Source organism: Papaver somniferum, chromosome 10 (assembly GCF_003573695.1).
Source record: "Papaver somniferum cultivar HN1 chromosome 10, ASM357369v1, whole genome shotgun sequence".
Classification (NCBI taxonomy): Eukaryota; Viridiplantae; Streptophyta; class Magnoliopsida; order Ranunculales; family Papaveraceae; genus Papaver; species Papaver somniferum.
In genome coordinates, this window is record NC_039367.1 from 139757230 (window position 1) to 139783219 (window position 25990).

Genomic DNA, 25990 nt, shown 5'->3' on the forward strand with positions numbered 1-25990 from the left:
GAAGTTAATATGACCCCATTTAAAAACTCCTGCTTTTCATCCCTCTGTGTATTGTTGGTATTACAATATTGTTTATTTCAATTTTAAAGCTGAAGAATAGCTTCACTGGTGCTCAACTGGTTATCTACTGCATTTGATGAAGGAAACAACTCTGGATGCACATCGCGGAGTCTTGACACTACGGGAAAAATCATCATTGACGACACATGATAAGAGTTGCAGTACCCCTACGACAACTCCATTTCATGCATTGTGGAACGGGGGTATTGTAGAAAGTCCAAGTTTTTCTACAATGGTTGACAAGTGTTGTAAAGGGTGATGTGATTCATGGTTCGACAATAGTTTGTCAATGTTGTGATTCTCTTTCGATTTTTTTTGATAACCTAACACAACTCTTGCTTGTATTGTAGAACAATCGTGGACAACATAAGTAGCATATCGTAGAAACATATGCAACAACAAATACCAGTATAGTCATAATGTCTAACACAACACTTTTAAGGATTGTAATATTTAAAGTAACAACTTCTGTTTTCAGTAGATGAATACGAAAATACAACTTTTGTTTGGAGTTGTGTGCATAATACTATTTTGAAGAAAAAAAATTAGGCCGAAACCGAATTGCCGAAAATAATTCGCATTCGCATTAACGTACCAGTGTAACACATTTACATTCATTCAAGTTAACCTGCTAGTCTTAAACACACATTCAAAAAATGGCAGTGATATAGATGTTTGTTACAAAAGTGGAGTTTCCAAAACACACTCTAAAAAGATTAAGATGTATATGAGAACATTCACCCTAGTATGCAACTGTGCTGATTCGAATTTGGAATCGTGTAACTGCTCACCATTGACTTGCTGGTATCAGTGATGAGAATCCCAGGCAAACACAAACCTTTCGTGCCCATCACCATCAAGAGGAGATGCTTAGTTTACGGAAAAAACCATTTAAGCAACAACAGCTGCTGCAAAATGTTGTGCACCAATAATCGTTCCGTTACAGAAGTTGTTACCTGTTGCTGCTGCACCACATCCTTGAGATTTTGTGAAAAGTCATGCACTATCAGTTGACATTCCATAGACAAACTAAGAATATCTCGGCACCAAGGCTCAACGACAGGCGGTGTCTGTATTGGAGCTGCATCTCTTGAACGCATAGGAGATTGTAAACCAGATCTCCAAGCCATGTTCATCCAGTTAAGATTATGGACTTTGAACTCGAGACCATGCCTGCTGGTGTTCTAAATCTCTAGCATGAATGGCATCCCTGCACAACCAGAAAAGGTCACGCTCAAACAAACATATCACAGTTTTAAAACCCATATTTGCACTTGACCAACCATTAACAAAGAAACTGCAACAGGGTTAAGGCATGCAATAATAAAAAAGTGAAGGAAAGAAAAAATATTCCACCAAAATTTGTAATGTCATTGTCTCACACAAGCCATAAGCGAGAGCTGAAGTTGAAACAAACTCGAGCTTAAGCTAATAAGATCACTAGAGCTGAAAATGTAACAGTTCTGTGCAAGTACTTCAAGGTTAATGTTTATAATCTTTAGCTACTCTAAAATATTCAGACTTAAATCTTCTTCTGAAACAAACAAATTTATTTTCTTTATAGATGACACACAGATGTTCATAGTATTTAACAAACGGCAGGGTAGAAAAGAGCAATTGCGCCTCAATTAAAAAACAGGCAGTGCCTCTCTCAATAGTTAGCAGATGTCAATACCATAGGCTATAATTATGGATTTTTAGAATCCGTGGACAATCAATAAAAAGCCACATTCATTACTTAAGATCAAATGCACCTACAAAAAAATAAAACATGGAACTCCTGTATGTGTGTGAACGAAGAACATAGTACAACTACAAATGATGTGATATACGATATTTTAAAATGCTGAAAAAAATCAACTGCACTGCCAAAATCTACTCAAAGAATTATACCAACTAACATAGCCAGTGAATACAAACAAAATAAGTATGCGGGAGAGCAACAAACCTGCTTGTGCATTGGTGCTCCACCATATGCAACAGCGACTTTAACACCAGTCTGATAAGAGAACTTTTTCGCTTCATCATGTATCTACAGGACCACAAAACCAAAAATGAGTAATTAGAAACTAGAAAAGTGTATCTACATCACTAATAACAATCATTAAACAGAAACTCAAATAAAGAACTTAGCAATTTTCACCTGGCAAGACAACTCTCTAGATACTCTCCTCTCCTCCTTTAATTTCAGTAGCACTTAATTCAGCAAATTTGTCAGCAACATCAAATGGCTTAAGCAGATACAACCTCACTGCAAATACCCATTCTAATTACATTGCAACATCACCTGCAACACCAGCTTGCCATCACAGGTAACTGCAAATACCCATTCCAATTCCATTGCAACACCAGCTGGTCTCGACCTAAATGTAGATATCCGAAGCACTAACTATACATGGCATAGATAGTCAAATAATTATCATAGACAATAATGAATCAGGTCTAGAATGGAATGGTTTAATACCGAACTATGAAGTATACTTGGCATAAAACATGAAAGGGTTATAAATCAAAACCATCAATTGAGACACTCAAACATTCATTAAGCACTAAAAACTGACTTTGTTTTAGAACACAAAATAAACTAACATCTACAAGTTCATCTGTCGCCCTAACATGGAAATCTAGCAAAACATAGCAAGAAGAAAACTAAAGCAGCAAACCCTTGTTTTGTTCCCTGTTGACGGCCCCACTTTCTTTCTTCTTATCGCTGGTTATTTAAACTTGCTCTCAAGGATCCAAGTTGGTCAGAGAAAGCCTTAACCGAGCCCAATCCAGCTGCTGGTCCACAACATCACTTTCCATTATCTGAACCTGCTCCAACCACAACACCTTCTTGTTCTGTATCCCATCTGAGCATCAAGTTTTTCTACTTGGCTGTTGCACATCACCAGCACCACTTCCCATCTCTGTCCCAGTTCGACTCCATCTCTATTTCCATATACTAAGCACCATTTCCAAATTTCATTACCACTGGTTGCACGAACTCCATCCAATTACCCATACAACTCCATTTCAGACTCAAGGACATTACCATGTCTGCATACAACTGAACCCATTGATGTGGCTGTTGTTACCATTAAACAGATCACCACTAACTCAAGTTTCAGACCATGCCAATAACCCCTTATAACAGATCCACTCCAGCCAACAAACTCGTCAATCGAGTCTTCTCTATCTCAAACACAGCTCTCATCTGGATTTCGGCTCAAAGACAATCGATCAATTCCCCCAAATTGTATCTGCTGCTGTTGCTGTTTATCAATGGAGAATATCAATCGATGCCAAAACTCCCAAATTCTGACTTGTCTTCACTTGTAATCAACATCGACTTGCAAGTATCTCGTCTTCATTCTCATCAGCAGAATTATCCACACAATCATCACCATTAGCTAACACCAGAATTAGGTCAATCAATCATTGATGTTGTTGTTGTAGAATCACCATGAATCTCTTCCATCTGTACCCAAATTCAATCACCATAATATGCAATTCACTCAAATACCCACAGAACTCTCCATTCTGGACTTTTGTACCTTCAGATCTTGATGTTGCTTTCACCAGTTTACACCTCTAACTGAGATGCTAATCGATCCCACAGCCCCAAGTTCAATCATGCCAATAACTCAATCAGCACCACTGTCTCAAGCAAAATTACCCTCTCAGGATCTCAGATTCCATTCATGCTTCTTGACTTGATAAGCACCTTCAGGTACTGGAGTTGATGTTCGAATTTGTAGGAAGAGATCGAACTCGGCATCCTGAAAATTAACGAATTCCAGATCTCTTTCTCAAAGAGCTGCTGCCATGAATTGCTTCTGCAACTCCCATTATCAGACCCCATTTCTGTGAGGTCGCCTTTTCCTTTTGCAGAGACTTAAGTAGATCTTTGGCAAAGCAGAAAAATGAGAAATGAAACTTCAATATGTTCTTCCTAGAGAAAAGATGTGGTGAGTAGCAAGACACGTTCACTTATCTTCTTGCACACACGATCTTCACATGCTCGAACCATTTAGTGGATGGCCAGATTTTGTTGGGTGGTTGAGGAGGGTTTGGTGGGTGAATGAAAATGTTGGACGGACCAGATTTTGTTTGATCCACTCATACGGATTGGGAAAATGATTTCACGGTTGAGATTGTATTTTGGGATGCTCCTACGGATTAAGAAGCATGTGTGTTTTTCTTTGTGCTAATACACACTCATGTATTCGGTTTTATTATCAACCTTCGACACGAAAAAAATCCAATAAAAATATGAATAAATTTAGCATATTGTTATTGACATTCTGATATAAAAAAATCCAAAAAATGTATAAGAATGAGGCTGAAAAATAAGAAATGAATTCGATAATTGGTGTGTTTCTTTGTGCTTTTGTGCTTTCTCTTTGTGCTTCCGGTTAGAATTTCGACTAGTTACATAGGTCATGAAATAATTTCGACTAGTCATACAGGTCATGAAGTAGCTTTAGTTCACATTAGTAGCATGATACATCATTGAAATCGATAAATATGAAGCTCAGTGTCGATTCAAACTTCAAATGTGGTATAACGACATACATACTATGAACCAAGAAGCTATGAGAGGGTTCTGACTTCAAACTTAGCATGATACATCATCAAAATCGATAAATATGAAGCTCAATGTCGATTCGAACTTCAAACTTTGTATAATGGCATATAATCTATGAACCACGAAGCTCTGAGAGGGTTCTGACTTCAAAATTAGCATGATACATCATCGAAAAATGAAGCTCAGAGTCGATTCAAACTTCAAGTTCGGTATAACGACTTACAAACTATGAACCAAGAAGTTTTAAAGTGCACAAAAACGATGAATCCAACCATTTACTGGTAAGATTCCATGGAAATATTCTACGAAACCTTAAACACACACAAAACTTGGTAAGAACGATGAATCCATCCATTTACAGGTAAGATTCCTTCGGAATATTCTATGAAACCTTAAACACAATATATTTTTGCATATTGTATGCATACCAGGCTCTGAGATCGAAACCTGGCCGGGAGTGGACTACTATAAGTCAGAAACTTGGTAAGAACGACGAATCCATCCATTTACAGGTAATATCCCTTCGGAATATTCTACGAAACATTAAACAAACCCTATTTCTGCATATTGTATGCATACCAGGCTCCGAGATCAAAACCTGGCCGCGAGTTGACTACTCTAAGTAAGAAACTTGGTAAGAACGACGAATCCATCCATTTACAGGTAAGATTCCTTCGGAATATTCTACGAAACCTTAAACAAACCCTATTTCTGCATATTATATGCAAACCAGGATCCGAGATCGAAACCTGGCCGCGAGTTGACTACTCTAAGTCAAAAACTTGGTAAGAACGACGAATACATCCATTTACAGGTAAGATTCCTTCAGAATATTCTACGAAACCTTAAACAAACCCTATTTCTGCATATTGTATGCATACCAGGTTCCGAGATCGAAACCAGGCCGGGAGTTGACTACTACAAGTCAAAAACTTTGTAAGAACGATGAATCCATCCATTTACAGGTAAAATTCCTTCGGAATATTCTAAGAAACCTTAAATAAACCCTACTTCTGCATATTGTATGCATACCAGGCTCCGAGATTGAAACATGGCCGTGAGTGGACTAGTATAAGTCAAAAACTTGGTAAGAACGGCGAACCCATCCATTTACAGGTAAGATTCCTTCAGAATATTCTACGAAACCTTAAACAAACCCTATTTCTGCATATTGTATGCATAACAGGCTCCCAGATCGATCCTGGCCATGAGTGGACTACTATAAGTCAAAAATTTGGTAAGAACGACGAATCCATCCATTTACAGATAAGATTCATTCAGAATATTCTACGAAACCTTAAAAATTTGTAAAGATGAACCCTTTACATGTAAGATTCCATCAGAATATTCTCTGAAACCTTAAACAAACCCTCTTTTGGATATTTCTACCCAATCTCAAAAAGCCTAAATTTCTAGAATTTAGTGGGGGGTGTTAGAGAAAATAGTTTTTAGCATAAGTGAGAAAAATTTAGTAGAACCGGAGACCAAAATAATTTTTAGCAGAAGTGAGAAAAATTTAGCAGAAATGAGAATCCCCCAAACCTCATTTTTTCCCACATTCTATATTTTAACTTCAACAACACTTATAAGTGTTGTTATACGTTTCTATTAAAAAAAAAAAAAACCTAAACTTGTGAACTGTAAGGATGGTTGATGAGCTAGACATCCATGCATTAGGTTCATGTTCGAATCTCCCCTCTAACGTATTTTTCATTATCATATTTTTGTGTTCTTCAACAACACTTGTGAGAATTGTGATAGGCTAAGTCACTACACTTATGAAACAAAGTTGTTATACCTAAATGTCGTCACAACAGTTTTGCTAAAGGAGTTGTCGTTTGTTTTCTTAGCGCAACCCCTTGTTCCTAAGGGTTGGTAGTGATGATATACGACAACTATTCCTTTGAAACCAGTTGTAAAACATAGGACTTTCTACGATGTATAGCGAAGTGTTGTAAATCTCCAGTTGTAGATGTATATTTTTCCCGTAGTGTGAGTGTCTCTGGATCCACACCCTTGATAGAGGTGATTGACCTTTTCTTGACCCCATTCTTGAAATTGTTGTGAATCTGAATCCAATAGTTGTATATAATTAGAAGTTTCTGTTGTGAATCTTGTGATCATTTCTAAGTTATCAATATAATTGGATAAGAATCAAGCTTTCTATACCTTGATAATCACTGCTCCATTTGATACCTCGTGTATTCTTTTTTTTTCTGCATATGAAAGTGAGAGATGCTCTAAGTTCTGCTATGAGGAAGCAGTGATGGATTGCTTGTATGCAAAATATTGATGTTATTATTTCGTTACGTGTTTTTGAATCTTACTCTGTGATCTTTATTGTGTTTGATCAGTTGTCCAGGTATTAACCGTATGTTATTGGCCTGAATATATTGTTCAAATGGAAGGCTTTGTTATTCAGTGCGCACTCAATGTATCTCTCAGTAGTATTTGGCCTAGATTTGGCCTGAAAATGTTGCAGGGAGCTCTTGACTAGGTCAATGACAAATTGACTTGACTTTTCTTTTTATGTTGCAAATATTTAGCAACGGCTAAGAACTGTTGCTAAATTTAGAACCAGAATAATAAAACCTGGTCCTGCTAAGATTAGCCGTTCTAAGTTTTTTTGGTTCTAAATTTCGCAACTGCTTGAAGCTGTTGCGACAAGAATATAGCGACGGCCGAAACGTTGCAAAGTCAAGGGAAAAACAGTTGGCTGAACAGAAAACTGTTGCGAAAAAAATTTAGCAACGGCTTAAGAGCAGTTGCAAACATAGTGCAACGCCACGTTTCGCAACGGCTGGCTGCTGTTGCAAGTCCCTTTTGCAATTGCGGACAGCCGTTGCGGATCCGGAAAATGGTGTAGTGTATGTGCCTCCACCACCACCTCCACCTCGTGACAATCAACAAGTGTACCGAATTAAAATAGATCGGGGAACCCATAAACTGAATTGTAATTCGATAATACATTCAGCCAAGAGCTTCCAGAATTTCCATGATAACATACTCAAGAGAGTGCATAAGAGGGACTTCGAGGGAAATGAGATATTCAGCGTCGCGAAGAAGGAGCCATTAGAAGAGTGGCAGAAGAGAGAAATAACATTTTCAGCAAAAGACGTACCTGAAGGAGGAGCTTCACATACAGACCCGTTGGTCATAACCTTGAATTTTGGGAAGTACTCAAAGTGGGAGGAGGACCAAGTCAAGAAAGAGAAAATTTGGGCAATAGACAGAATCCTGGTAGATACGGGGATCTCGGTTGACAAACTATTTTACCATGCGTTTAGAACCATGGGGTACAAGGATTCTGACCTTGTGCCATCGACATGCAACATATTTGGGTTTAATGGGGTTGCATCAAAGCCAACGGGAGAACTAGTCGTAAAAAATTTTGCGGGCGAGTTGGAAACAAAAGTTACAGTCTGCGTGATAGATATAGACTCGCCTTACAATGCTCTCATAGGCCGGCCGTGGATACACGAGATAAAATGAGTTGCCTCAACATATCATCAGGCAATACGATTCCCTATGCCAAGTGAGGTAGGAGAGATCAGAGGAGATCTGAAGGAAGCGCGAGAATGTAACCAAAAGGACGTCCATAACAATGAAGATAAAATAAGAAAAAACAAAGAACAAAAGAAGAAGGTGTGTGAAGCAAAAAGGGAGGAGCAGCTGATGGTATTCACAATTGGGGTAAGCGAAGAGCAGACTATGTCACAAAAGGGTATAAAAGAAGTGGATAAAATGTTGGTTTCCAATGAAAAGGACCATGAGGTAACACCGGAGAAGGAAAGTCGAATGAAAATAAAGCTAAATGGGAAGACGAAGAGAGGGAAAATAGTTTAGGAAACCGAAACGACAAAAAAATGAGAAAGAAACCCCCATCGCCAAGGAAAAACAAACCCCACGAGGTGGAGCAAAGGCAACCCTTACCAAGTGCAAAAGGATATCGATACAAGAAACTAAGGGAAACGTCGAAGGAAGGGAAGCAAAGTTCTATAAGTAAGCAGAAAAAAACTTGTGAAGAAGACAAGGAGATGGAACGATTAAAGGAAGAACTCTACCAAGAAAGGCGAAGGAAAGAGGACCTGGTAAGGGAGAGGATAAGGCTAGAAAGGCAAAACGAGAAACTCGTAATTAAGAACAAACACCTGAAAGAAAAACAAGCGGAGCACAACACCCAAAGAGGAGAAAATGCTTCGGGAAGGAAATTGGCAGTTGATGGGTATCATGAGTATTGGAGAAATATGGAGGGGTGAGGTGAGCGAGATGAACGGGAAGATTTGAAAAGAGCCATAAAAAATAGCAGGAGGGAGTTCATAGACAAGGAATATCGCACGCAGCAATTGATGATGGCCAGTAAGAAGGGAACAACGAGCAATATCCCGGCAGCCGGAAGAACATCTGGATTGCAGGGGCAGCCAGAAATGATGAACAAATGTGCGAGAAGTAAGCCCTGCAAACCAGAAATAGCAACGTTATTCTCGTTGAAACAAGGGAAAATGAAAGCTTGTGAAGTATTGTGGCGAGATGGGATATAATTTGCGGTGATCTTAAAGGAAGGTTGTCAGAAGAAGATTTAGTGCGCTCGTTCATCTATGCGCTATCAACAAAGCACCCTTTATTTTCAATATTGTTCAAGATCAGGAACGAGGTAAAGATGAAGGAGTTGAAAAAGTATCAGTCTGAACACATTCGCATAGAAGAAGAATACTAATAACCAAGGAAGGGTCGTAGAAACAAGAAGATTGTACTTATTATAATGAATTTGTCATTTGGCAATGTATCAGATTTACAAAATGGTAGCAATGATATTTTTGAATTTTGATGAATCGACTCAAGGATATGAATTTTCATTCATACGGAATAACCAAAACAAAATAAACCCCGTCCCAAATAGAATAAGACCTCGCATTAGGAGGAAAATAAGATGCACGAAATAAACAATTTCCAGGGAAACTTAAAACCTTCGCCTAGTAAGGCTGGGAATCCACGGCGTGCACCCTAGTTCGCACGAGAGTGCAAGAGTCAAGTCCTAACGCACGTCGTGAACAACTTTTAGAAAAATAAGCTAGGTGCAATGATAAGACCTATCCGCTGAGGGTCCCTTTTATGATGGCCTTCGGTAAGGGGTGCAGAAATACAACCAAGGCGCCGACGTATTCCGTTGAGCTGCGGGTGCCTGGGACGTATGGAGCATTACTGTCCATATCCGTATGGCAAGTCTTGGCTATGATGCACTCTATCCCTAAGAAACCCCACTTAGGTTGTGACTTTGTAACCACGAGCCATATCAGCGAAGGGGATAAGAAGTCACGAAAACAACTGAATGTCGTAATAACTGGATGGGAGGAGACCAACATGCGTGTTAGGGTTAACCTCCTTGAAGGGGCAATCGGGGGGAATATAAAGGGATGGCACCCTCCAGATTAGGGAGCTGTGTGACCAAAAAAGACGGCAATGTCATGGGTCTAACATTCATGGGAATAGCTAGGCATGTCACATTGTCGTGATATGGGGTTCAAAACGAATGTTAAGACGAGGTTGATGGATTATTATTTGAAAGAATAATAAGCGCTTGATACTTCATCGAATGAAGATCCTTCAAAAAGGATGAGGCACAATAAGACCTTAATTAGGAGGCGCAATAAGACCTCGAGAAGTAACACATTAGTAAGAAGCAGAATTCAAACCGCTACCAGCTATAACCCAGAGTAACACTAAAAACAATCAGAAACGAGATCATCATGAAATATTTTTGAAAAATCAAGGGCAGGCAAAATAAGACAGTGGAGAAAGATTTGAGCAGCAAAAGGGAAGGACAACACGAAAGGCACATGCGAGAACTTAAAATAAGAATACACAATGGGGCAAGTTGCAGGGTTCAAAGCTTATGCGAAATAAAACATGAATTACTTCGCCAAAATCGAGAAAACGAAATATCAACTAATCCATTTCATGCCTCAGAAATGCACAAAAGAATAAGAGGCAAGTATATACTTTAAGTTTTGTTATTCTTTTGAGTATTTCCTCGGCAAGTATATACTTGACGAAAGGGTTAGGGGAGGTGCGATACTCTGTTGGAAAATCGCAATATTGATGCTCAACGAAAGTATATTACTTAAAAAACAACCAGAAATATATAAAAATAAAAGGATTCAAGATTTTTTGCCCCCCAAGCTTGGGAGCGCCCAGACAACAAAATTGTTTCCAAAATAACTAGGGTTGAAACTTAAAATATGGAAGAAGATAAGCTAAGATTGTTGCTGAAGAGGAATGCCATCAATGATAGTTATCTCAGGGACCTCACCACCAACCCCGCCAAGATCAGCACCAATATCTGCATTAGGATTTGAGGGTTGTCCCGGAAAACTTGTAGAATTAAAGGCATCTTTGGGATTTTCCTCTTCAACCTTTGCCTCCTTGGCCTTTTGCTCCTCTTCACCTTCAGTAAATCTCTCTTCTTTTCCTGAGAAGATCCCGTCATCAACTGGCTGCTCGTCGTTAGAGAAAATTTCTAGAGGAAAAGTAGGAGGAGGAATACCATGCTCATCGCAGAAACTGTTGAAGAGAGATACCAGGTAGTTCTGAGTATTCTTACGAGATAATTTCACCACTTTTGGAGAATCCTCCATCATATCGTCGATATCAGCATTCAAATCCTTAATATCGTCTCTGAGGCGAGAAGCCTCGTTGCGAGATTCATCCTTTCATGGGAAAGGCGAAGGACTTGATTCTTGTAGCACTCCTCGGATTCTGCAAACAAAATGAAATTCTATCAGAAACCTGAAATTTGATTTGACCAACTATACGCAGCACCTAAAACTACCTTCCATTTGTAAGATAGTAATGTTCAAAGTCTCTTGGATATCAGAGTACAAATTATCTAGCCTGGATACTTCTAGTTTCGACTCTCGGAGCTGAACGCATAACTCTTGATACGAATCGTCCCAGCCTTTGCCATGACCAGACTTCAAAGTATTTTTGTTGGGATGAATGATGAGGGTACCCTTTTTCTCACGAAGATCAATAGACTTGACTTGAGAAGAAGGTTTAACGGATTTTGGGCGCGAGGGGACCTCTAGATGAGCTTGGAGACACTCCACCTTTTTCGTCAAAAAATCGATCTCCTCGTTCAAACCAGTAACAACGCTGCGAGGTTTACGAAGATTAAACACAACTTGATTCTTCCTGTTGATTGTACGTTCCTTATCCTCCTAATTTCTTAATCAAAATAATGACGAAGAGTGAAGATTCCTTGAAGTGGTGAGAGAATTATTGACTCGCTGGAGCTCTAACCTGAGGTGTTTGTTCTCGTCATGAAGATGATGATTTAATTCCTCATTGCGAGAGCAATCGATAGACAGGCGGTCCACTCGCGAGAAAAGAGTTTCGACCTTCTCATTAAAAATCTCATTCTCAGTCACATAGCTATCATTATGAGTCGAGAGGTTCAGGTTTTCAGCACGAATTTCTTCAAGAGAGGCAGACGCTTCAGAAGCATCCATTTGACGTTTCATGCGTCGAGCTTGACGAAATACGAAATAAGAAAATAACAGACATAAAGAGAAAGGAAGGAAATGGATCTATAAGGGGAAGAACTTACTCCGAAGATTCTCCATCTTCTTTTCTTGCTTGCTGGAGTATTCTTTCTCTTCATTAAGCTCATTCGTCAAGGCCTTGATTTGAGCATCATCCTTCCTTATTTTCTTGCGAACAATCCTAATCTCCACTAAGCTGGCCATGTGACGATTAACTTCCTGGGAACCCACAAATCAGAATTTAGAAACGGGTCTCGGAATGCTACGAAGATGCAGTTGAAGAAGTTTAAAAGGCTCACCAGGTTCAGTAAAGCGGAATGTTGTTGGAGAGTCAAATTCATGGAGGCGTTCAGCACAACGGATGAATCTTGAGAGAGAAAGTCATCAGCACTAAAAGTCACCAGAGATTCAAGGGCACGAGATTTTGTGGCGGGATCTTCGCGAGCCTTGTGATAAATGTCTTGCAGAAACTTCATGGCGGGATCATAAATAGGATTAGACACCACAGATGAAACCTTTTGCTTTCCCCTTTTACAAGGGGAAGGTTTCTCAGAGGATTCCTCGGGATGCACGACCAAAGCAGGATGAACGGAAGGATCAACAATTTTGGGAGAATCAGTCTTATGAGAGCGACTGATGCTTAGGAGGAGCATGATGAGTTGGAGGAACGACAGAACTCCTAACTGCGGTCAAACCAGCCAAGTCCAAGGTCCTACGTTTCCTTTTAGGCTCGCCAGAATAAGGGGCATGGGAGGTACCAGTCTGCGAAATAACAAGTTCAAAACTATTAGGGGATGACAGGATTGTAGCACATGAAGTGGCAATTTTCAGCGAATTAAAGATACCTGGTTTAAAGGGGAATACGGAGTGTGATGATCAGGTCTTTTTCGTCCCTTAGTTGGCTCATAAGCAGTATGCTTAACAAGGGGAATATCATCCTAAGAAAAGTAAATGGTTAGAATCTAAGGTTACACCACAGAAAAGAAGGTAACGTGCTAAGTGGATACCTATTTGGGAGCAGGAGATTCAACAGTAAGACCCCTTTCCTTGTGATCCTTTATAAGACCAGCAGCATGCATCTCGTACTGAATAAAAGGGAAAGGGGATATGAGAACGAACAAATCCCAAAGCAAGATAAAGGTCTAAGAGACAAAACAATACCTCAGTTGGCACGGACCGTCGAAGCTTTCAGGGATCACAGCCGGCGAGATAAAAATGTTCGGGAAGAGGACCCTTGCGAGGAATCCATTTCTCATCAACACCCCAGACTAAGGGGCCCCCTACCACCAGAGGAAACATCGTCCAGTCTTTATCACAAGAAGAGCAAAGTCGGTCATATCGCCCCGGTTTGAGAGGATCCACATCTAAAAGTAGAGCCTTGGACGGGGCAGAGATGGTGTTCCGGATGAGCTCAATACCCCACTCCTGATACTTTCTCGTGCTTGTAAACCTAGCGGAATAATTATCCACGAAAGAGTCCACATTATAGTCATAATAATCGTACTCCTCAGCCACTAACAGAACTTTCGAAGTGCCATTCTTTTAGAGAATCATAAACTCATTGGAGATGCGAATCGCATTTCCCGAAAGCAAGAAATCCCCACACTGAAGCATGTTCAGAATCTCAAGGAATACAGGGTTAGAGGGGTTGTAGAGGGGAAAACATAACCCGGCTCTTAACCGACCAAAAGTGACAATCATCTTGTCTGCAGACCAAACATCGAACTGAATCCACCTATAATTCAACTCCATGTCTTGAGTTGCAAAGATAGGAGGACTTACAGAAGAATCGACGCGTTAAACCTATGTTCTGAAAATCTGCTTGGAATTCCTCGACGGTTTTGAGTGGGGTAGGTGATAAAGATTTCTTTGGGGCCATGGAGACAAAAGAAATGCGAGAAAAATTGAAAGAAAAGAAGGATGACAAGGATGGCAGAAGCAGGAGCAGTAAAGACGTGAGTTCGAAGCAAAGAAGAAAAGGAAGAAGAAACCCAAAACCAGGTTAAAACATGATATTTATAGTATAAAGTAGATAACCGGCAAAACAGGTTGTCGACACGTTCGAGGAATCCTGACCGGTAGCAGCCGGTTACCAAGAGAACGTGGCAGCCAAGGAATTTCGAGCTGTTCTTATTCCGTCCTTATGTGACTCGAACAGAATAAGAAAAGGCAAAATGTAGGTACACAAAATAGGCTCGCCACGTGGTCGCACAGGAAGGCACGAGTTAGGTCTGAAGAATCTCACTCAAAGATCTTGCATCGTTCCCCAAGATCCCAATCAGTGACTTGTCAAATCAAAAGTCAGAATCACCTCGTCACTGATTAATGTCACGAAGTAAGAAAACCTGTACGCAAGGAGGCATCCCGAAACGAAGTAACTCGCATAAATAATCTAAAACACAAGGGATCAATTGGAGTCCCCAACAAGATACCGATCACGAAATCAGGTAGGCGAAGTAAGGTTACTTGGCTGGAAAGATAACCTGTGAAGTCTTATTGAACAAGAAAAGAGACAGTTGTCCCGACAAGTTCCCAAAGTGCAGCGAAAGAAGGGGAGAAATTTTATGGAAAATGGTCTGGACGAAGTAAAAAGCTTACCCACGAGAACACGGTGACCTTAGACGAAGTAAAATGAGTTTTACTCCATTAGGATTGGATGGTCTATAAATTGAGACCCTTTGACAATGTAAGGGGGGCCGAGATTTTTGGGGTAAGAATAGTCTTGCTTAGAGTGCGAGATTAGGGTTTCATTGTATCCAAAACTTGTATTTTCACTTCCTTGAGTGGTTCATCAATAAAAAAATTCTTGTCCAAAATATTTGTTATGTCTTAAATCTTGTTTGTTTCCTATTTGGGTGTGCTACTGGATTTCCAGTAGTTAGAGTGGGAAGGGGAATTCGGGTGGTGAGGCACCCAAAGATTGGTGATGGGGTGTTGATTGGTGATGGGTTGTTGATTGGTGCTGGAGCAACTATACTAAGGAGTATTAAGATTGGCGAAGGCCCCGTTGTGTTATAAACAACGGTGTCTTGAAACAAACAAAAATTTGTTGTCGGTGTTCTTTTGCTTCAATGAATTTTGTAGATAGAATTATATGATTTTGTTGTTAAATAAGAGCTTTGTCTTCTGTTATTGATTTTGCTTCTGAAATTAGCAATGTCAAATACTGCAAATTAGTTTTTGTATTAGTGTGGTTTTTAGTGCTCGTTTGAATGAAAATCTGGGAAATTTTTTGATTTGGAACCTGAAATGGGGGTGTGCGACTGTGGGGATTGAATTTCAATGATACAACCGATGTTGACATCTGATCATCTTTGACAGAGAAAATTAGTGATATCTTCTTTGTGTAGTTGACCAGACAAGAATTCAAATTCAACATTGTTATAGGGAGATAAAATTAGCTTAATTACTGAAGAACTGAAGGTTGAGATTTTAAGGCCAATTCTACATGTCAAACATCAAGTACTATGTTGTTATTGAAAAATAGAAGAACTGGCCACAATTGTAATGTTACCAATCCGTGGAGTCCTCTTTTCACCTGCGATAAACTAGACTTACTTTAGAAGTTCGGTCTTTTAGGAGGCACACGTCCCTAATAATCGTATTTTTTTCTTAATATTTCGAATGAGACTTTCCAAATTTCTCTTTTTGTGATTGAAGATTTTAGAATTTCTTTCTTTCCAAATGCATCACCAAATTGCAACCGGTAAATTGTTCCATATACGGTCAAGTCTTTCATCACCCCAATCATGACTCCAAGTTTTTATAGTTGTGGAAATATTACTATCGTAATTCCAATTAAAGTTGCATCCATCGATAAAATAATCTCAAATTCTCTTTGATCGCCAACAATCATAAATTAAATGGGAACTTGTTTCATCTTCTTCTTCACAAAACCGGCACGCCCTATCCACATTCATGCCCCTTCTAGAAAGCTTGTCCGTCGTCATCAACTTTTCATGGTATAGAAGCCATAGAAAAAAATTTACTTTGTACGGATAATATCGACTCCAAATAATCACATTTGGGAAGCTAGTATCTTTTGATCACAAAGAGAGTCAAACTCACACTTAACGGTATAGGCATCAACCGTATTGTTTCTATCCACCATCCACAATCTACAGTTTACGACCCCTTCTTGAATATTCACCACTTCAACTAATGAGTTTATGGAAGCAATCTCCCCATTATGACTTGAGGATATTTACTCCGGGACATGAAGTTCCATTTAATGCCGTCATACGAAATATCATATAGCCTAGCCACCACTTTCCCTTTTATTCTTTAAGCTTCAAATGCCAATGAAAATCTATTGCATAAGACGACATCTCCAATCCAAAGATCTTCCCAAAATCCAATTTCATTTCCCGCCCCGATATTGAATTTCACATGTTTTTTAAAATCCTCTAGCTCATTATAAATAGTGTGCCACAAACTACACCCCTTTGGCCCTTTCGGTTGAAGAGTTTTCCCAACCGGTTGATAATTCTCCAAATTTTTCTACCATCATATATCTTTCTCCAAAAAGCATTTTTTTTTCCATTCTGAATCTCCACTATCGCTTTTTGAGAAGTGCCGAGTTTATGTAATTAGATTTCCGAATTCCAAGACCACCACCTTTTTTAGATTTAATGATTATAGATCGCCCCACATTATGAATTATTTTCTTATTATCATCATCATCCCAAACAAAGTTTCATACTATCTTGTTTGTAATGAGCACGGTGCAAGAAAGATTGATAAATAATAAATGGGCAAACTAGACAAAATACTTTTGATTAGAGTCAAGTTACCTCCTCTTGATATCGTTTTCCCGTTCCAAGAGGAAAGTCTCGGAGCACATGATTCCAAAATTTTCTCCCACTTTTGTGACCCACCAACTTTATCACCCAAAGGAAGACCGAGATAAATACTTGGAAAATTTGACCTTTTACATCCCAACATGTTAGCAAATTCATCTATGTCTTCAACGAGAGCTATCCTAAACAAGCAATTTTTAGCAAAGTTGATTTTTAAGCCCGACGTGAGTATAAAATTAAACAAAGAAGTAAATAACGTAGAGATCACGCTTCGCGTCAGAAAAAAAAAAGAATGGTATCATTGGAAAATTGGAGATGGTTAACTTTAGTTCCCCCGTCCTTCACCGAGGAATCCGAAATTTTACCAACTTCTTGTGCCTTACTCAACATATGACTCAAAACCTCTCTAACGAAGGTAAATAAAAAGGAGAAAGAGGATCACCATGACGAATACCCTTTTCACTACAAAAAAACCCATGAGTTGTACCATTCACAGGAACCGAGAATTTTGAATAAGATAAGCAATTCCTATCCAAGCTCACCAAATGCCTCCAAATCCCATTTCAAATAAGACTTCATTTAAGAAGTTTCAATTCACATTATCAATAGCCTTCCCAAAATCTAATTTACACATAAACCTCGGTAATTTTTGACGAATTCTAAAATCCACACATTCATTTGCTATCAAAACCCCATCTATAATTTGACGCCCTTTAATAAAGCTAGATTGAGAAGGAGAGGTTAATATAGAAAGATATACCTTTAATCGCTCCACTAACATTTTGGAAATAATTTTGTAGACGCTTTCTATGAGGCTAATAGGACGAAAGTCCTTTACCTCTTCCGCACCAATCTTTTTAGGAATTAATGCTATAAAGTTAAAGTTATTCCTGAGAGAAGTATTAAAAGGGCACTCAATTCACCGGAATGATCACGTCAAAATTACGAGGTACTCCGCATACTAGGTTTAAAATCAAATAACATGACCTTATCCAACTCACAGTAATTCTGTTGTAAACCACACACAATAAGTTATTGTACCTCATGATACATAAATATTTCATGTTGTTAGAACTTCAGAAATGAACAAGCTATAAAAATAGACCGGAATAAGGAGAGGAACAAAAAAACAGATTCATAAATTATTTAGCATCTTGCGGAGCAAATTAGACAATTTACAATGCTAAGAATCAGAACTACATAAGATGTGGGAGGATATTGAAGAAATAAATATATTATAAATTTGGATTTACGTGAGAAATTTCTTAGATGTCCAAGGGATTAGGATTCTGACTTGTTAACGCTAAATGTAAAAAACAACTCTCTTGCTAGAGCTTTGTGTTAAAATATTTTACCCCATAGTTAGAAGTTAAATATAATTTGTATCAATATCATTTAAGTTACTGATTTTTCTTATGTTTAATTAACAAGGAGTTGTGAATTAAACTCAGCCATAGTTGTAATTTCTTTCGATCATCTGGTCCAGACTCTCGTGTTTACCTCCGAAATGCTAGGAGTCCATATTGTTTTCATGCTTATAGGACTAAAAGTCTGCAACCCCTTAATGATCCTTACTTAGGATAAAGTCTACGGTCCAACCCCTAGTGGCTAACACAACTGAGGCAATAGATTGATACACACACATAATTGACGCAATAGATTGATAAGCATTGTTCTTTTCTTTTTTGAATCAAAAGTTTAAAAAAAATGAACAATTAATGCTTTGCTTTCTAAATGGACCTGAAAATTTGCAGTTGAGGAAGAAGCATTCTGGAGGAAAATTGTGCATGAAAAATATGGAACTGAAGGTACTATTTGGATTCCTAAGATTCCAAAAACTACTTATGGGAGATCTGTGTGTGGAAGTCTATTATGAAGTATAAGGCTTTTGTTCTGAAGAATGTTAAGTTCAAAGTGAATAACGGTGTTTCTGTCATATTTTAGGATGATAATTGGATTTATGACCAACCTATAATAACTTGTTATCCTAATTTGTATGCTTTATCCAGAGCAAAACATCTTTCTGTCGCAGAGATGTGTACTACAAATGGCAATGATTTTTCCTGGAATTTTCAAGTCCCAGCAAGATTGAATGAAGCTGCAAGAATTGAGCATCATTTTCTTACTGCTGATCTTTCTTCTTTCAGACTGAATGTTACATTACAGGATGAACTGTAATGGCCTATAACAAAGAGTAAATGTTATTCAGTTAAATTGACATAATATCAACTTTCAGTGGAGAATGGATGGTTTAATGGCAACTGCAAGATGAAACTTAGCTTATATAAAGACAACTCTCTTTATTGATGTTTAGAAAATCTCTCAAAACTAAACACAAGCTCTAATCTTGCTCATATGATCAACCACAACTTTGGTGATCATATATATATATAGAACTATGAATTCCTTTTCCTAGTCCTATTACCTTATTACATGTCTTTCATTTTCTTAGAACTAGATGACTTCTCATTCCCTTAGGATTACATCAATTTCCTAATCTTGTCCTAACCAGCTTGTTAGTGACTTCTATGTTGAAGTTAATTCAACATTCTCCCCCTTAAGCTTCAATTGTGCTTGTGAAAAATCTTGTACTCCTATTAATTTCCTCATCTCTTCAAACTTGATCCGAGATAATGCCTTTGTCAATATATCTGCTTTCTGCTCAGTTCCAGGTATGTGTTCAACGTTAATGATCTCCTTCTCGATACATTCTCGTATGAAATGATACTTTTTGTGAATGTGTTTCGTCTTCCCATGAAACACTGGATTTTTAGTGAGTGCAATTGCAGACTTATTATAAATCTTGATGAGAACTTTTTCAGGTTCTCTTCCTTTGATTTCACCCAATAATTCTTGAAGCCATATTGATTGTTTAGCTGCTTCTGTTGCAGCCATGAACTCAGCTTCACATGATGAGAGGGCAACAGTGTCTTGCTTCTGTGAAGACCATGTAATAGGTGCTTCTCCTAGATAAAATATATGACCAGTTGTACCTTTTCCATCATCTTGGTCATTATTATGACTGCTGTCACTATACCCAACAATTCCTTTTGATCCTTCTCGACCATACTTCAACCCACAACTGATTGTTCCTCTTAGATATCTCAATATCTGCTTTATTACATCACCATGAGACTTGCGTAGACTCTGCATATAACGGCTTGCTACGCCCACAGAGAAAGCCAAATATGGTCTTGTGTGTAATAAGTATCTTAGGCATCCAACATTTCTTGTATAACTCGTTGGATCAATATCAGGCTCCTCTTGTGCTTTTGAAATTTTCAGTCCAAATTCCATTGGAATTCTTGTTGGATTACAAGTTTCGAGTCCTGCTTCTTTCAGAATTCTCCTTGCATAAGCTTCTTGTTTAATCTGAATCCCATCTACTCCTTGATGGACTTCTATGCCAAGGTAATAAGTGAGTTTTCCGAGGTCTGACATCTCAAACTTTGATGACATTTCTCTCTTGAACTCATTGATCACCTTAAGGGAGTTTCCAGTCAAAAATAGATCATCTACATAGACTGCAATCACAAGAAGCGTTCCCTTTTCTTCTCTTCTGTATACAGAAGTTTCTTTAGAACACTTTATGAATCTCATTCTCTTTAAGATTTGATCTAACTTTGTATTCCAGGCTCGAGGGGCTTGTCTTAGACCATAGAGAGCTTTTGTCAACTTGTAAACTCTATGTTCTTGTCCCTTTACTTTGAAACCTTCTGGTTGTTCAACATATACATCTTCACTTAGTTTGCCATGCAAGAATGTCGTCTTTACGTATAAATGATGTATTTCCCAAGAGTTTGATGCAGCTTCTGCTATTAAGAGACGAATTGTCTCTAGTCTAGCAACTGGTGCGAAAACTTCATCAAAGTTTATGCCTGATTCTTGAACGTATCCCTTAACTACAAGTCTTGCCTTATATTTGTTAATAGTTCCATCAGCATTTCGTTGTTGGATTGAATAATCTGTAAGCTTTGGATCCAGGCTCAATTCCTAGATGCACAAGATTCTGAGATCGATCACCCAGTTTCTTAAGAGTTGCAGAATCAACTTTTGCGTATGCTTTGCAACCAAACACTCTTAAATGATCTATGTTTGGTTTTCTCTTTCGCAAAATTTCATATGGAGTCATGTCTTTCAGAGCTTTCGTAGGTATCCTGTTTATTAGGTATTCGGAGTGTCGTACAGCTTCTCCCCATAGATAATTAGGTACCTGCATAGACTTTAAAGAACTTCTTGTCATCTCCATTAGAGTCTTTTTTCTCCTCTCCACCACTCCGTTTTGTTGTGTTGTATATGGTGTTGTGAGTTGCCTTTTGATTCCATTTGACTCACAGAACTTGTTGAACTCTAAGGAAATGAACTCTCCTCTTCTATCAGTTCTAAGCATTTTGACCTCCTCTTTTAACTCTTTTTCTATCAGATTTCTGAAAGCTTTGAATCTGTCAAATGCTTCACTCTTTTATTTCATAAGAATAGACCACATATATCTTGCTAAGTCATCTATAATAACAAATATGTATTTGTTATTTGCAAGGGTTTATGGTGTAATAGGACCACATAAATCAGCATGAAGAAGCTCTAATGGCTTTGAGGCTCTGAATGTTGTTGCTTTTGGAAAACCTTGACGCGTTTGTTTCCCAACTAAACATGATTCACAGATCCTTGATTCATCGTTTATCTGTGGTAGCCCTCGAACCATCTTGTTCTGAGACATTTCCTTTAAAGTTCTAAAGCTTATGTGTCCTAATCTTGCATGCCACTTCCATGTCTGATCTTCCAGTCTCATATTCAGACACAATGGCCTTCCAATCATGAGACTTATCTTGTAGAGTCTATTCTGTGAGTGTGAGACTCTAACTAAAAGTCTTACACTTGGGTCATGAACTGTTAGATAATCTTGTCGCATTCTAACATCACATCAAACTTCTGTAGCTTGTCCTAAACTTAGAATGTTGCTTTGTAAGTTTGGGATGAAGTATATGTTTGTGACAAGCTTCTGTTCTCCGGTCTTGCTCTGAAATAGAATTGATCCTTTTCTTTCAATTTCTACAGAATATCCATCCCCAAACTTCACTTTTCCTTTGATTTTCTCATTGAGTTCAGAAAAGTAGTGTCTCTTACCAGTCATGTGATTGCTGGCTCCATTATCTAAATACCATATTCCTTCTTCTCCATCCTTTGATTCGTAGTTTTTTGGTATTAGTTTCCCTTCGTTTAAGAATACAACTTCGTGCATGAAAAGAGATGTATCTGCTTCCCTTGTTTCATTCTTGTTTGCTTGTTCCATCTTTTGTATTCTTTCAGGGCATACAGAGGAGAAGTGTCCTGGTTTATCACATCTGTAACAAATAACGTTTGATCTATCCTTCTTTTCTTTCCCTTGGTTTTGATCATTCTGACTTGTTGTTCTATCTTGTGAGTTAAACCTTCCTCCCCTTCCTCGGCCTATGTTTACTCTACCACCTCTTCCACGACCTCTTCCTCTTGTCGCAGAGTTTTGTTGGTAAGAGTTTGTGTACAAGAGTTTTCCTTGATTTTCTCCATTGTTTTCTTCATCAAGGATTCTCTCTTCATATGTTTTCAATCTTCCAATTATATCTTCATAGCTAGTCTTCTTTAAATCTAAGACTTGTTCGAGAGAAGCTATGATATGAATATACTTGGATCTTGGTAAACTATTGAGAAACTTCTTTACCAGTTTATCTTCATCAATGGATTGTCCAAGTGATGCAGCTTTTGAGGCTATCTCTGATATCTTTTCAGCAAAGCTATCAATAGTATCAGTGTCTTTCATCTTCACTCTTTCAAATTCAGACATTAAGGTTTGCAGACGGGCTTCTTTAACTCGATCAGATCCGAGATTTCGTGCCTTTATTGCATACCAAATTTTATTTAAAGTTTCATGTTCACCAACTTGTATAACAAGACATTCTGGTATTGCTTGAAAGAGTAATCCTATAGCGATGTTGTTCTTATCTGCATCATCTGTTCCTGGTTCAATTTTATCCCACACCTTGTAGATTTTCATCAGTACCTTCATTCTCATGGCCCATACTGTGTAGTTTGTGGCGTTGAGGATTGGAACTTGTATTGATGGTGGCGTGAACTGTTTTGCACCCACAGTGGTGGTTTCGTTTTCCATGGCTCAGAAACAAGCTCTGATACCAATTAATGGCAACTGCAAGATGAAACTTAGCTTATATAAAGACAACTCTCTTTATTGATGTTTAGAAAATCTCTCAAAACTAAACACAAGCTTTAATCTTGCTCATATGATCAACCACAACTTTGGTGATCATATATATATAGAACTATGAATTCATTTTCCTAGTCCTATTACCTTATTACATGTCTTTCCTTTTCTTAGAACTAGATGACTTCTAATTCCCTTAGGATTACATCAATTTCCTAATCTTGTCCTAACCAGCTTGTTAGTGACTTCTATGTTGAAGTTAATCCAACATGGTTCAGCATAACTCTATTTTGAATTTTATTTGGAGCCTGAAGTGTCCTCCAAAAGTTGAATTTTTCTTGTGGTTGATAGCTCATGGTGGACTCCCTACTAGAGATTTGTTAAGAAGAAGAGGTGTTGAAGTTCCTGAAGCTTGTCTGTTCTGCAATAGTTTCATAAATAAGCTGCATTGGTTTTACAGCGTTCACTTGAACATTATTTCTTCTCTTCAAGCATGGTATCTTTCACATCACAATGCAGCTAACATTGCAGTCTGGAATCTGGTACCTGTTGCTATCATTTGGTGTTTGTGGAAAGAGAGAAATGCAAGAATGTTTATTGATAAAAGGAGTAATGTCAATGGAGTTGTGAACAAGGCCATTTACTGTCTGTTTACTTGGGCTCTAGCTTTAAAGGAGTTTGAATCAACTCTTTTACTGTAATATCTGAATGGTGTAACATTTACTTCAATCTGGTGTAGGTTGGTAGCTTGTTAGTTGTTACCGTCCTTCTTTTTTCTCTTCTCTTTGCTTTGTACTTTTGCTTAGGGAGGTATAGCCTTTATATCCTCTATTTTTTGATCAATAAACTCCTCTTTGACGATCAATTTTTTTTTTTTTTTGATAAACGGAGTGTAGTTTAACGATTCTCAACCGTCAAACTTAACCTGCACAACCACAATAAACTCATTGCACCTCAATATATTTTACTGCTGAGTTCATTCTTGCCAACGAACCTTGCTCGTCATTTTCTCGGGTATAAATCCTTATAGCACGTTAATGCAGTATTAAAAAATCCTCATTTCCTTCGCATCTTCTCAACTAGAGCAAAAAAAAAAATCCCAATTAAGAAATATTCAACTTCCTACTTTGTTAATAGAGCTCAGGTTCCCATGCTAGACACCCTCAAAAGCTTCAATGCCATATTTGAACAATAGTAGACGACTATACAGTGCTAGACCCCCAAAATAACACTTATCTCTGCGTCTTGCCAAGAAAATTAGACGACTATACAGTGTGATATATTTGTACAAGAGATGAGAAGTTAGAAGTATATAAGATGTCGGAGGGTACTGAATAACCTAAAGAATTTTAAGATATATTAAAGTTGGAATTATATAAGATGTCTGAGGTAATTCCATGTTCATCGGGAACTTACTTCTTTACCACCAACCATACAACCGTTGCAATATTACATACTTTATAGTGCAGGACATTGAAGACAACTTAGATGAAGTTAGATCCTAATGGATCAAGTAAATAAAATGTAGTCCCTTTTCTTTAAGAAGAAAATGCGAAAGAAGATGAAGTACTATTAAATTACCTAATAATCACAAAGATACTTATCATCTGTTCCATTTGGTTTAGTAACCTGTTTTTGTATCACTCTATATTAACAACCCTGCTAATGGTGGTACTATTTTACTGTGAAGGATACCAAAACCCATATGCCCTTCCCAGTACATTGGTACCCTGTTAGCAACCATGTGTATTAATGGCGGGGAGTTCATATCACACGAAACTACTTGAAACAATGCCACAAATAGGAGAATATACAAAAATGTACATCATTCTACGGGTAATAAAAAAAAGAATGAAAGCAAAGGAATATTAAGGAGCAAAGTAGAGCCTAATCTGAAAACAAAATTGAATCCCAACCAAAAATGGTTAAGTAGAAACCCACGTATTCAAGGTGCCCAGCAGCTTTAGCCCAAGCCAACAACAAACTCCACTTATCAAATGCTCAACAGCTATAAATCCCTATAGCACATGAATGCAGTATCAAAATCTTCATTACGTACCTTCATGTCATGTCCTCAACAACTACATCAGAACAACAGAATCCCAATTAAGAAAACTTGGACTACCACTTTGTCAACAAATTTCAATTACCCAGCCCTAGTGGTTGGTATTAATCACCCTCATTTGGCTTCTAGACATTTTGTTCGGCAAACTTGCCAAAATGCCTCACTGTCTCAGTCAGATAGATCATATAGCCTTACCGGTTAGTATTATACATTGCCATTTCTTTGAAGGACGAGCTTCAGAAGAAGAAAAAAACAACATAAAATATAGCTCTATTAGGTTTAATCCGGAAGTGTATCTAGACTTGTTTTTAATCCATCTTCATTTCGGACAAAGCGTTCTTGTAGCCTTTGTAGCAGAAAGGCATGACTCGCCTACCTGAAATAAACTACTATACCTTTTGTGGACGACGTGGTCACGTGGTAACCTGTGAAAGTAAAACATACTGCTTAAACCAACTTTTGATTCAGTCTTGCATAGTGATGTCAGGATGTTGGATACTTCTTCTTGCACCAGGTGCATAGATCCATAACACAAAAATGGTTAGAAAGACCAAAATCAATAAGTCCTGGATGAAAAGGACATGTGAAATACTGTCTAAATGGACGAGAATGTAAAAATAGCCAGGATGTAAACAGTTTTATCCTATCCATTTTCAAATCGGAAAATGGGTCATTTGTCCAAATATTTTTAAAAGATGGTTCAAATGGACGAGTAAAAATTAGTATGGGTGAAATGGACAGTAAAAAAATAGCAAGGAT

The 25990-nt window shown here is 38.1% G+C and overlaps 1 long non-coding RNA gene and 1 pseudogene across 1 annotated transcript; one reads left to right on the forward strand and one right to left on the reverse strand.

Annotated features, from left to right (window-relative positions):
* Positions 1-19148, forward strand: part of LOC113316327 — a 28079-nt pseudogene extending 8931 nt beyond the window's left edge.
* On the reverse strand, positions 622-3936 carry LOC113317863. Its single transcript, XR_003344064.1, has 3 exons — positions 2204-3936; positions 2009-2092; positions 622-1270 (listed from the first exon to the last, which is right to left on the reverse strand). It is a non-coding gene; the product is annotated as an uncharacterized LOC113317863 (long non-coding RNA).
* Positions 19149-25990: the final 6842 nt, after the last annotated feature.